This window comes from Rhinatrema bivittatum, chromosome 4 (genome assembly GCF_901001135.1).
Source record: "Rhinatrema bivittatum chromosome 4, aRhiBiv1.1, whole genome shotgun sequence".
Taxonomy (NCBI): domain Eukaryota; kingdom Metazoa; phylum Chordata; class Amphibia; order Gymnophiona; family Rhinatrematidae; genus Rhinatrema; species Rhinatrema bivittatum.
In genome coordinates, this window is record NC_042618.1 from 364,296,036 (window position 1) to 364,310,633 (window position 14,598).

The 14,598-nt window shown below is 43.2% G+C and overlaps 1 protein-coding gene across 1 annotated transcript in view; it reads left to right on the forward strand.

Annotated features, from left to right (window-relative positions):
* SYN2 (synapsin II) overlaps window positions 1-14,598 on the forward strand; it is a 758,733-nt gene that overhangs the window by 429,547 nt on the left and 314,588 nt on the right. The gene's annotated exons all lie outside the window — the stretch shown is intronic.

Sequence of the window (14,598 nt, forward strand, 5' to 3'; positions counted from 1 at the left end):
GGACACCCAGGTTATTTAAGTCATTGGGGGGGGTTCGGGAGGGTGGGGGATTTAATTTAAAGGGTCGGGGGTGGGTTTTAGGGGGTTTTAGTGTGCCGGCTCACGATTCTAACGATTTATAACGATAAATCGTTAGAATCTCTATTGTATTGTGTTCCATAACGGTTTAAGACGATATTAAAATTATCGGACGATAATTTTAATCGTCGAAAAACGATTCACATCCCTACCACCTATGCCTACTGTTACATGCATGGACCCTTGGGCCAAGACAAGGTTGGCGCTACCTGCAGAGAGGATCCCTGCAGGTCCTCACTGTTGATAGGCAAACCTGGCTGGACAGAGGCCCAATGGGACCTTCACCAATACCAGTCCGCGTTCCCTGCAGGTTGAGCCCTTGGGTGCCAGGGAGGCTGGACTTAGGTGCGGGCCTCTGAATGGCGAAGGATCTGAAGAAGGCTGGAAATCAACAAAAAGAGCAATCAGTACGGGCCAAGGTCGGATAGGTGGCAAGCGGAGTTGAAGATGCACCAGAGGTTGGGGCAGGTGGCAAGCAGCAGAGACGAAAACAAACCAGAGATCAGAGCAGGCAGAAGATGAGCAAAGTCCAGAGGAAGTCCAAGGACAGGCAAGAGTCGATCTAGGAAGAAGGCGAAGTCAAGAGCAATCCGAGGTCTAAGCCAAAGAGACGATCCAAGGGGGCGAAGGGCAAAGAGTCAGAAACCAGGAGTCACAGGAACAAGCAACCAACTACTCACAGGGAGTATACCTGTTGCTGAGGCATCTAGGGCTTGTCCGGGTTGGTCTTAAATAGGGAGGCCCGGTGACGTCAGTGGAGAGTGCCACGGTGGATTTCCCTGCTGCGGACCCTTTAAATATAGCTGCCTCTCGCACATGCCTAGGGATGCTCGCTCAGCTGAGCAGCATCCTCAGTGCGGCATGGCCTGCCTCTGTGGTGGCTTGCTGCATCCCAGGATGTGGTGCCATCTTGGCATCGGTGGTCTCTCTCTCTCTCTATCCGGCGTCCCAGGTAAGAGTGGCCGGTCACGGGGTGAGCCCATGGCCGGCCAAGCACAACACCTCAAACTCCATCAGATATGCTGTCGGGGAATCCCAGCATTGAAATTTACACCTCTAACATTCCTTAGAGCTGAGATGATGCTCAGGAAGTTCAGGGGGATTTAAGGGAGATGGTCTCTTCTGGGAATACACAAGAATTAAGAGCTGAGGAACTTGTTCCATTCTTGTCCAAGATTACAACAGTCCTGGATAGAGCTAGCTGCTCTATCCTAACCTGGTGTCTTTATTTTTGCCTACAGAGGGTTCCATGAAGAATTCTCTTGTTAAGCCAGCAGAGATATCCTTAAGGGATATATGGAGAGCAATATGTAGGACTGATAATAACTTATCAAATGCTGCGAGTCAATTATGTGATTATTCTGCAGGAGCGCTTTGAAATTTTCAGATTTGGAAATAATAACTTCAATTTGGAATTAAATGTTAAGACCCAGGTTGGAATAATCTCCAACCTACAATCAGCTTCTTCCGAAGGCATTAAGGACAATTTAATTATCCTTCAGAAATGTGAGATAATGGGGGACAGATTATGTTCTAGGAATCTATGTTTACTGAATTTTCCTATTTCTCACTTCCTATCTGGAACCGAGCTATTTAAGAAATATGTAATTGAGGTTCTTCAATTTACTTTGGATAAGAATTTCTTACTGTACCAATTGTTTCTATTTACCTGCTATGAAGAGAGCTGTAAGTTTGGAAGAAAGGATTTCAGATATTTTAGCCCCAATATCTAGCCCTGTCCTGTCACTTTTTCTTGAATCCAATACTATTACAACAAGAGTTACTTTTGTCATTGCATTTGCATTAGATTCTGATAAAGATATTTTCTTTCTCCATTCTGTGGACAAAAGATTAAAATCTTCCCAGAGGTTTCTAGGGAAACAGTTAAGAAGACAATTTCTTCAATTGAAATCCCTTGTTGTCCATAGGAGCTCCTTTTTATCTTAAGATCCCCTGTAAGTGTGTGATTTGTTTTCAGGGTAACAATTTTATTTTCTTAGATCCAGCACACTTAGAAGTATTTCTAGTCCATAAGACTTAATAGGTATGTTGTATTTGAGACAGTGGGGTAAGGTGGTTCCAGAGTTGGATTATTGTTTCCTTTTTATATTTTATTGGTGTAATATGTCCCCCCATAGTATGCAGCTTGTTTATGAATAAGTATTTCTTTAAAAAGTTACTTGACATATATTTGTAATATGATTTTCTTTGTTTGTATCATAAATGATGATATAAAACTTAATAAAGTATAAATAAAAAAAAACAGATACAGTAGGAAGTTCTGAAATGTTCAAATAATAACCAATCAGGGGAAAGAGCTGTACACCCTGCAGAGACTGTAAGCTGCACAATATCATACGATGACACAGGGTAGTAGTATAATAAACTGTGGAAACAGAACAATCTAAAAGCATAAGCATATAAGTAGAAATTTCTCTCATGTTACAAGTGGCAAATACAAAAGCCATGCTATTTTCATACACCTCCATGCCTATAAGTTACAGGATCTTTGACCTGCTACTCATGAAAGTGCATGCTGCTGGTTTGTAAGCTTTCTCAGTCTGATTTCTTGAGAGATCCAACCAATCAATTGGGGCATAGTGTCCCCCCTCCTCCCTCAGATAGTAAACGTGATGTGTTTAGTGAATGCATGGTACACTTAACCTTCTGGTAATGTTTACTGTGACCCACTAAAGTTCTTCATCTTGTTTTGTAATTGACTGCCAAAGGCTGATTGATTGGCTAAATTATTTCTGTAATGGCATCTCAGTATTTAAACAGAATATTTCCCCTTTTGTAAATCAGTGATATGATCCTTGATTAAGTGCTTGGTTCGAAGCTCATCAAGTTCCTAACTACTCTACTAATCAGGGATGACCTACGTGGTCAGCTTCTTTGTGTTCTTCATGAATTGATGTTCATAATAATTCATTTGTTATTTAAATTAAGCCATTTAGAGTACCGAGTCAGCAATGCTCTTGTTCTGAAGGTTAGAAGTTCACTTCTCTGATATATTTTCACTTCTTCTTCTTCGTAACTGTTCCTCAGGTCTGTGCACTGATAGCCAGTTCTAGTGGTCAAGCAAGCTGTTTACAGTATTTGTATAATATTTGCTGGTACTAATGGGAGCTTCCTCTTGTACAAAATCCTATGACATCTCAAAGAATTCCAAGAAATAGTTCAGAGTACTTGCAGAAATTACTGAAGTCAATCACTGTAATTTTTTTCAGATCCAACAACTTTTTTCTTTTTCTCGAGTACAAGACAGAAATTTCAAAATGAGGTCTATGTATACCCTTGATTATTGTAATGTGCTTATTAATGTGAAAAAAATATATTTAAAAAATGTTCTGGAAAGAAGAAGGAAAGGAGGGATCTGATAGAGCAGGATGACCCGAACTTGATTCTCCTGGCTACTACCCAGTCAGGTTTTTATACAATACCCAGACCTATTTGAATACCACTAGAAGCATATTCCAGAACAAATATGCCTCTATTGTATATAAATAGATCTCATGCATATTCATCATGGAAATCCTGAAAACTAAACTGGATTGCAGCCCTTGAGAACCGAGCTTGGGCAACCCTGTGATAGAGGTATTCAGATACTCGTGGAGCACTTGCCACTTTGAAATACCCTGGGCAGTTTGCAGGCTCATGTGAATTTTCTAACCTTTCTCATTCATTAAAGTGGATTTACCTTTTTTCTGTTTTTCATTTTGCCTTCTGTAGAACCCTCTGTTTTCCTGGTGGGCAAATTACCCCTTACCTCTGGGTTGCCTTGGGTTGGGCAGAGTCCTAGTTCCTTTGCAGGGTGATGCACAAAAAATAGTCCCTACAGGATGTACGTGATATTAGTATGCTCATTAACCAAAAACATGTAGCATCTCAGTGCTTTACCTGCCTGAGAACTAAATAGAATGTAGAAGCTACACAAAATAGTACGCACACACAAAACTGAGCATGCTCAGGCCTCTTTTCCGCATTGCTCTGCCTAATTACGTAAAAGCAGTATGAGGAAGCCAGGCATGGAAGGCTTTTTGTCAGTGTTGACAGGAGGAGCAGGAGAATAACTTGATCCTGTAAGAGAAGGTTAAGGGAGAACAGAGAGACTGAGGCGAGGAAAATAAAGACATTTATTTTATTTATTTAGAAAAATGAATTAATTGCCTATTCACAAACGCATTCTAGGTGGAGTACATAGTAAGTAATACAACAACATGCTGCATACAATCATGAGTAGGTTACAGATATAGCATAGCTACTCAGACAATAACGTACTATACAATTTACAAACACATGTCTAAAACATAATAAATTAAATTACAAGGTTAGCATAGAACAAACACATACTAAAGCCAACCAAAGAGAAAATTCATATTCTTAAATAACAATAATCAATTAAATGTGATAGCTTGCACATCTCAATTGCTTCTGCTGTGTCTTATACTCCTTTTGTATAATACCTCTCTATTGTTTGTCCATTGTCCAGGTCTCTGGGTGAGAGGATGAGTGAATAGGTATTTTTCTTCTGTGTAAGTTTGGGTATTGAAAGATCAGAATGAGACCAAGAGGAGAAAATGGAGGATAAAAGGGGGTGACAGCTATGTGTGTATGGGCATGGTCATGGTGAATGAGAGGTGGACATATGGGTAAGTCTAACAAGAAGGAAAGAGAGGGGCGGGAGTTTCAAGAGAATGGTGGAAGCTAGAGGAAGGAAGCTTATCACTATAAAGGGAGAGGTGAAAAAGGAAGAAGACTTGGAGGATCAGGGATGCAGGCAGTGCAGTCAGGCCACAAGGGTAGAGGAGGGGGACCCATCTATTCCAGGTCAGGCCCATTAGATACCACATGAAGGTATACAGCATAGCATAGGAGGGAGAGGATGGGATGAGCAAAAGGAAAGGGAAGAGGCCAATTCACTGCTTTGATGATGTCACTAACACCTTGATAGTGTTTGATTTTAGGCAGTATTTGAAGTAAACTTACCATTGAGCATGCATTTAAGCCATATGTCTATGACCTGCTTAACCTTTACTGAAAATACTTTTGGCTGATGAAATTTTCTAGATTCTAACAGATTTTCTAGTAGGAAGACCATTCTCTGGCTTATGATTGGTGGGTGGTGCTGTTCTGCTGGAATATATTTAGGGTGCACTTAGGGGCTGATGGAATATGGTGCACTGAGTCAAGCGCACTGTTAACGTGCAGTTGGATGCGGATAGAATAGGCGCTAAACAATCCCCTAATGCAATAAAGAGATTAGCGCATATTCAACGCGTGTCCAACGCGAAGTGAATGTAATAGTGCTCTTCACATGCAAGTGCATGTGAATGAGGCTATTAGGCATTCACTCCCGATGCAAAAAGAAATATGTGCGTCTCAGACGCACATTTAACTGTCATCTATAAACGCCTGCCAGGAGCAGACGTTAATAGATGTGTGCATCAAAAAAAAAAAAAGAAAAAGAAAAGAAAAAAGAAAAAAAATTGACAGTCAGACCCATCACAAAAACTGACTCTGAGTTCAACAGCGTTGGTTTTCGTTACCGGCGGACAACCACGAAAACCGACACCGATAAACCCAGCGTTGGTTTTCGTGATTAGTTCGCTGAAAACCAATGCCGAGTTTATTGGCGTCGGTTTTCATGGCTGTCCGCTGCTAAGGAAAACCGACGCCGATAAACCCGGCATTGGTTTTCGTGACTACGCTAAAAACCAATGCCGCAAGCGACCCTAGCGCATCCTTGCTAACGTGACCCCCCCTAATTTGAATATTGCATGGCGCTCCCTTTGGGGGGCCAGTGCGCATTAAGAAAGCAGGCTCTGACTGTTCAGCGCCCGCTTTCTACGTGACTTTATTGCATCGGCCCCTAAGTAAGCTGAATTGCACCTTATAAGTGAAGGATTTCAGTGTCCCGTAGTAGAAGAGGCTGTAAAGGCAGATGGGGACTATGCAGGAGTATTACAAGAAAGACCAGCAAGGTTACGATCTGACATCTGAAAATCCCACCGGAATATCAGAATTAGAATTTAACAGTACTTATTTAAAGACACTTAAATATGTGGTGCAAGATTACATGCCTTACATGTACGATATTTTGTCTTCAAATGCTGACATTCAGATCAGCACATCCAGTGAAAGGCCATACCTGTGAACTATCTACTTCTTTAGATGTTGGATTTTATGTGTAAACTTGTCCTTTTGCATTCATAGTTTAGATGTTTAATTGCTGCACACACATTTGTAAATTTAGCTCATAATGAAGTTGAAAAGAGCCCTGTATCAGTCAGTGTGATAACAGGAAGACATAGCACAAGTTCTCAGTGCATTCATCTTACTTCTGTATATTCACTAATTATAGACACACACATTTTAAGTAATCATTAGTTAAATAGATAAAAAAAAGTTTACACTTTCTCTGTTAGAATTGAATACCACATTTTATAGCAAATAAGTGACTGACTTGTGAGTCACCAGCACCCAGACTGGTAATTTATTACCAGCTGTAGCACCTGTCAGGTTTCACTATATGTTTCTATACTTTAATATTGAGAACTTTCCAGCAATGGGAGGTCCAAGGACGTGTGAGTTAAGAGCATGAGTGACAGGAGGGCCCTTCCCCCCAAAAGGGATGGTTTTTGAGGAGGTATAAAAGATGGCTCTGAGTCATCAGGAGGAGTCTAAGGAGTTTCTACTGAAGAGTCTGAGTTCTAGAGTTAGCAAAGGAGCAAGGCCTAAGGGCCATCTGGGAGGATAAGGACCCCTCACTCAAAGGGGACCCCATCTTGATGGGAGTATCCCACATCCGAAGATATGATTAAAAGAGAAGAGGGTTTTTTCCCCCGTCTCTTCAGAGGGACATGAAGGAAAAAAAGGACCATTGTAGAATCTGAGAGGGAGAAGTTTATTTTAGATTGTACCTAAGTAATGTGAAAGGAACTGTGAGTAACTATTTCGGAGAATCTTGTGAATTGTCTAAGAAGCTCATTCCTGGGTTTTTATTTTTGTGATTTGGACTGTTCCTGAGTTTTCTGCCCTTTTTCCTGGTCTTTGATTCCTTTTGAAGTTATTATTACATTTTCTTCTGGTTTGTAACACACCTTCTAGCATGGACTCTCTCTTTCTATCTCTCTCCCTATTCATATGTATTTTGTGGCTGTGAACCCCTCCTAGTGGCCCTGCAGGAGTATTCTTGTCCACGTTCCACAAAACCGAAGCTTTCCCCACTCTGAGAGTGTCACTGCCCTCCAGGGCTGGGAAGCGTGACCCCCTTCCTCTGAGCTGGGATTACACAGCTAGGAAGGGATCCTTTGCCCAGATGTTAGGACAATATCCTTACTAGTTTTGGTAGCTGTTTAGATTATTTCAAAACTTGGTGGAAAGTAGGGAAAATATATTCATCGTGTAAGTTTTGTTTCATTTTTTTTATATGTTTAGTTTTTTTTTTTCATTTTGCTATAGTTCATTTTCATTTTATTTCATTCTAGAAGGTCTGGATTCAGGCATAAGCAACATAGGCAACTGTCAGGGCACAAAAGTTTGAAGGCAGCAAATATCCAGGGCAAAGAGAAGCCTCCCTCTGCTTGTCATAGTGCCATGTGCCAGCACAGCATCAAAGGGGCACCCATTGCCATGGCACTGCCTGAGGGTACCACAACCTTAAATCTGGCCCCGCATTTAAAGGGGAATAAAATATAGTAGTCATTTATCAGGTCACACATAGTTGATAACAACTCAATGTAAACGTAGCAATTAAAAAAAAAATTCTTTAATCTGGATGGGTTTTCTCTCTTTATTCACATTGAGGTAGATCTTCAAAAGATACGCGAGCACGTACTTTTGTTCGCGCAGCAGGCGCGAACAAAAGTACGCTGGATTTTATAAGATACGCGCGTAGCCGCGCGTATCTTATAAAATCCGGGGTCGGCACGCGCAAGGGGGTGCACATTTGTGCAACCTGCGCGCGCCGAGCCCAGCGCGAGCGGCCTCGGAGAGAACTTTTCTTCGCCCTCCCCCCACCTTCCCCTCCCTTCCCCTACCTAACCCACCCCCCCGGCCCTATCTAAACCCCCCCCTTACCTTTGTCGGCAAAGTTACGCCGTCACCGGCAGCCCCGCTCCGTCCTCCGGTCCCGGGGGCTGGTCCGGAGGCCTCGACCACGCCCCCGGGCCGGCGCCACGCCCCCGGGCCTGCCCCCGAAACGCCGGGGCATGCCCCCGAAATGCCGCATCATTTCGGGAACGCCCCCGGACACGCCCCCTTCCGCCCCTTTTGGAAAGCCCCGGGACTTACGCACGTCCCGGGGCTTTACGCGCGCCGGCGGCCTATGCAAAATAGGCGCACCGGCGTGCACGGGCCTTTTAAAATCCGCCCCTATGTGTACTTGTATCCTGCAACATGTGCAAACAGGTAAAAAAAAAAAAAAAATGCACGAAAGCACATTGCACTTATCAGGATACGTTTCCATTTATCCGTCTAAGTAGCAGCAAAGCTACAAGGTGAAATTTAAAAGCACTGCACGCACCAAAACCGGGAGATTCGCACACGAAACAGGCCACCGCATGCTAAGCAGATTTTAAAAGTTGCCCATGTACTCGCGTACTCGCCGCTAGGTGCACAAATAAAAAGTTCTGAAAGGGAGCAGAGCATGGACGTGGGTTGAGCGGGGCATGGGCGTTTCTAGATTTCACCTTCAAATCTGCTTATTCGCACAGGTGCTACGCCAGGATCCCCTGCCGCGTAACTTTACTTCTGCTATGGATGGCGTGTAAGTAGTAAAACAAAAAGATATAGGCAGAGCAGGGTTTTAAAGGGGCTAACAGGGGAGAAGGAGGCTATTAAACTAGAGGGCTTTGGAAGTCTTATCCCTTAACTGGGAAAACTGGGAATGAACTGGGAAAACTGGGAATGGCATCGGCACGCATGTCTATTAAAATCCGCCCACTTACGTGGTAGAAGCGGCATTTGTGCGCAGAAGCACGCGTTCACTTAAAAATTGCACGCACGTGTGGCGATCAGGCTATTTTATAACTTCAGCACGGCCGATGAACGCACGCACATGCGTGCCTGCATGCCTGTTTAAAACTTACCATCTACATGCATGAATCGCTTATAAAATAGCAATTTACCCGGGTACATTTTGGCCCTGCCCCAATTTTACACAAGTGTGTATTTTGAGGTTTATAAAATAACATGTACACGAGGATGTGCTATTTACACGACTCTATGCTGATTTTTTAACGTGTGCAACCTTTTGAAAATTCACCCGATAGATCCCATTCTGAAAATCAATCGGGGGCCAGTGTGAGCAAAATTATGCTCTTCACTCAATTTCACGTGTACCTCCTCGTGCCCTAGCAAGAGGCATTCCAGGAGCAGAATCAGGGCAGGGGAAGGATTTATACGCAGGGGAGGTAATTTTCATAGGAGTTGGGTGTGTAAATGTAACATACTATTATACCAATTTTCAAAAACCCATTTGTGAAAAACTATTGATAATTTAATGGCATATATTGTAACAATTTCAAAAGCCCACTTACACATATAACGTGCATTTACATGTGTAAAACCCAGTGTTAAGTGTGTAAATCCTTTTGAAAATTACTGCCATACTTTCTATTTTCGAAAGTATGTATTAAATCTGTGCATATGAAGGAGCACCCACTTAGGAGCAGATGTAACTTTGTGCATGTATGTTTGTACAGTAATGGGCCACCTGCAAGGGCAATGTGCCTTTTGTACCCGCGGACTTTAACCTTATGCAGACTGCTTCAAAATTACCTTCCATAAACCATTATGAGCCAGGTAGATTGTGGAAAGCCACCGCAAATCCCTGGGCACTAGCAGCATGGAATCTATCTATATCCTGGATCCTGGCAGGTAGCTGTGACCTGGATTGGCCACTGTTGGAAACAGGATGCTGGGCTTGATGGACCCTCGCTCTGACCCAGCATGGCATGTTCTTAAAAATAAAACAAGTTTCTGAATAGGTTTTGTGAGATGTGCTTACCATATCACACAAAAGCATAGATTCCTGAGCTCAGTGACCCTGACACAGAATATAAAACAAACATTTACTTCGTACACATCAGTAACATAATAGGAAGGTAAATAAAACCAGTGAGCCAAGCACAGCAGAAGGAGTTTATCAGTCTCTGCCATAGCTCTAATGTGGGGTGTTCCCAGGACTGGCTCCAAGTTAATCGGCACCCTGTGTGAAAACTAAAATTGACTCCTTCCCCCCCCCCCACCCAGTGAAAAATACTAGCTTTGTTCACTGCTACCACCTGTAGCCATGCTCTTACCTACCATCCTCCCCTCCTCAGTCTTACCTTCCATATGTACCCTGGCCCTGCCCTGCTTCCTTCTGCATCCTTTCTCTCTCTCCCTCCACTGCCTCTAAGTGGGCGAGAGAGGCACCAGCAGAAGGAAGCAATATTTAGAAATGCCATGCCCCAGCCCCCATGCCAGCAGCATTTCGGCCCCATGGGTCATGGGGGAAGGAGCAGTACTTGACAGCGAGTCTTCTTCGCCCTGCGGGCCTTGTTAGGAGATAGACTCTAGATCTTCCTTAGCCCAGCAGCTGCATCGGAAGGGGGTACTCACGCCTCCAAATGCTTGGCACTCTCTGCATCCGTACAGGTCGCACACCCCAAACGCTGGCCCAGGTTGTTCCCGGAAGTTGTCTCCTTAGCAGGTCGATGCAGAAATCAGAGCGCTAAAACTGTGCGCTGCAATTCAGTGCACAGTTTCCTAATACACAGGCTAATATTTTTTTTAAACTCTCAATGCAGTAAGTTAAAAAAAAAAAATCAGGCTGCATGTAAAATGTGTGTTTGGCACAGACAAAATGCATATTTTAACTCCGGAATGGGAAGGCCTCCCTGACAGAGAGATCATATACAGCGCCAGCCAACGCTACTTAGCTGGCTAAGTATTGACGTATTGGTGGAGTGTTTTAATTTGTTTTTTTCATTTTTTACTCTTTTTTATTTTTTTTAATTGGTTTTAAGTGCCAGTGCAGTACCACTGGAAGCTTAACTCCATCTCTCACCCTGGAGTTAAGTTTCCAACGCTAAGAAAATCCTGGCCAGGCCAAAGCACCTCGCTGCTTCGGGGAGTAATGCTTAATGCCCTCATTTGCATGGGGGTGCTAAGTAGTATTCCCACTTTCATACACTCATTGCTTGCTGCATTGCCTGTAAAGTTTATGCTCACAAAATGAGTGTTTAAATGCGGGCAGAGCAGTGTGTTGGCCAGAACGCACCTTTCTGTCTAGGAGGTAGCACTTTCTCACAGCAGTTGCTAAAAGTGCCAGGTCCAGCAGCCCTGTGGTCTCAGATATAATGGGTTGCAGAAATGTGTCTGGAAAACTGCTTGGCAATCTTTCTGGTGGCAAAGCGCTAAGTGGCAAGGTACCAGCATATACAAGCAAAACCTTTCCAAGAGAAATTGCCTGAGTATCTCACTTTCTCCCCCTATTCCCTCTCTTTCTATGCCATATTTCACTCCTCTGCCACCTCCTTGGATTTGGATTTTGGATGTAATTACCCATCTTTCCAAACCATGCTCAAGGCACGTTACCATTCCAGTGCAGTAGGTAGGCCTCTGCCCCAAAGAGGCTTTCCAGTCTAAGGGGGTCATTCACTAAGCCACGGTATTTTTCCCCGAAGGAAAATTACCACGGAAGTCAGAAAGCGGTGGTAAATGATCCCACAGATTTGTGGCTTACATGCTGTTTTTCCCTGCAGGAAAATACCATGGGCTATGGTAAAATACCACGGCAGCAAAAGCTCCCCAAACAACATGTGAGCTGCCTTCGCTTAAAGGGGCGACTTGGCCCCAAGTGCACCACCCCCAAAAAGCAGAAAGGTCTGGGGGGATGAGTTAGAGTAGGGGTCCCTGCCTCCCAGTCTAATGAAGGGGCAGAACTGGGGGGATGGGTGGGGCTTGCATCATACTTGAAAAGTGTATTTTATTTACAATGGGCCAACTGCAAGGGTGGAGAGGTTTAGGCTGGGGGAAAGGAATGTAAGCAGATGCCCGGGGCTCTTTATTACTTTTGGGTGCATACTCGGGGCCGAGCGGCCCCTGCAAGACAGTGCTCTGGGGGCCTTGGGACGTCTGTTAACATCTTGAGGCTCCTGGGGGGAAGTCAGCTGCAACTCTTGAGTTGTAGTTAACTTTAAATCAAATAATGCGGCTTGCAAATTTTTCCGCAAGCCGCATTATTTGATTCGCCTAGTTTAGGGTAGTTTAGGACAGTGGTCCCCAACCCTGTCCTGGGGGCCCACCAGCCAGTCGGGTTTTCAGGATATCCACAATGAATATGCATGAGAGAAAATTTGCATGTTATGGAGGCAGTGCATGCAAATTTTCTCTCATGCATATTCATTGTGGATATCCTGAAAACCCGACTGGCTGGTGGGCCCCCAGGACAGGGTTGGGGACCACTTGTTTAGGATATTAATGAGCTCATTGCATGTTAATGAGATCATTTTAATACATGCGGTGCCAGTGCTCAAATAAAGTAAGATATTTCAAATATCTCACGTTATCCCCATGTTAGGGCATTTACCACGTTAAAAACGGCATTGTTTGTGTGATGATTGGGCTAAAGTGGTACAGTGAATAAATTGGTTCACTTGACAGAAGCTTGTGAGAGGGCTTTTTCCTTAGCTGGTCCCTCATTTCAGGAACACTTTACTAGAAAACCTATGCCTACAAATCTGTAATAAAATCTTTCGAAAGCACCTGAAGTCCTTTTTATTCAGACAGGCTTTTCAATTAGATGAGGAGCCTTTTTGTCTGCTGTTTGTTGTTTTTCAATGATTTCTTGTTGAGAGATTTCTTCGGATCCTTGTCATTTGACTGTTCTTTATGTTTAAGTTCATATTTGTTTTTAGTTTTGATTTATTTAATTTGGTGGACATGTTTTTTTGAATGATGGAGAAGGTGAATTATACATTTTTTTAAATAAATAAAGTTGGGACGTAGGATAATAGTGCCCAAGGACACAAACGGCCCGATGCAATATTGGCGCGTGTTAAAGGGGCGCTGATGACTGAGCACCTGCTCCCTTAATGCACGCGGATCCACCTCACCGGGGTGCCCAATGCTACATGCAAATGGGCTACCGCAGTAAAAAGGAAGCGCTAGGGGAAACTGCGCACCCCTAACGCCTCCTTAGCAGCAGGCGGCCGGGAGAGATGGCTGTCAGCCACTTAGGAAAACAGATGCCCAGGAGAGGTGGCTGTCAGCTACAGGTTAGGAAAATGGACACTAAAATTGAGCGACTGCTTTCCTAACCTATCCACCGGCACATTTAAAAAAAATTTTTGGGGGGGACATTTCTAGCTTTTTATTTCCTCCAACTTAATATCACCACGATATTAAATTGGAGGAAGTACAGAAAAGCAGTATTTTCTGCTTCTTTGTGCACTTTTTGGGTTCCTCAAGACTTAACGCCATCTCCAGAGCTGGCTTTAATTTTTGAGAGTAAAAATGTGCGCCTATGGCACAAGTTTTTGGTTTTTTTTTCATGGAGGAGAAATCGATAATAGCCTCATCAACATGCATTTGCATGTGATAAGTGCGATTACCTATGCATGTGATAGGATGTGCATTTTGGACACGCTAACCCCCATTTTGCTTCAGGGGATATGGACGCACGTCCAAAACACACGTCCAATCGCGGGTTAACCATGTGCTGCAGCCAGCACATGGTATAGCATCGGTCCGAAATAATTTCAGTGGGAGAAGGAGCTTCCCTAGTTGTCAGCTCACAGCTCTAACCAAAAGGCCACATGTCCTGCATCTTTAAACCCACAATGCATCCTGTTAGCTGAGCTCTTGAAATAATCAGCTCCTGTTGCTGGAATTTCCCTAGGAATAGTCAATGGGAATAATCTAATTCCTTCCACATTTACTCCTTCTTGAGGCTGGCAGAAGTTGAGCAAAAGCACTGCTGCTATTATTGTCCAGCTCCTATTATTTCCCATGGAAGCAATTTTGATGCAGTTAAAATTTTATTTCGCTTTTATAAACGTAAAAATGCTAGATTGAACAAACTCTCTTTATTTTGCTATTTAGATAACACCCCAAGAACCATTTTAACAACTTTACCCCTGTCTTTACACAGTAGTTAAAGCTCAGATCATTTCCTTTGCCCAATTCCAGCTGTTGTTGACCACAAAAAAAGTAACTAAATCTTGAGAAGAGGATAATGAGGATCCTGCTTATTGTGATGAAATATTGTATCATGCCATACAGAGCAGAGACTAGTTAAAAAATCCACAGAAGTGGAAGTAGAGTTAGTTTCCCAAAAAATATACAAGATGTCTGAGATGCTTTTTGTTAACGTACCATCTGATTATTTTTTTTCACCAAAACTAGCAGATGGTTTTTTTTATGCCAGAAATATTTCTAATCCCTAAATTTGGCTGAATCAAAGTCACAGAAGTTCTGATTCAAAATCAGATTTCAGTGTAGCAAAACTAAGAATTTTATAATTTGTGT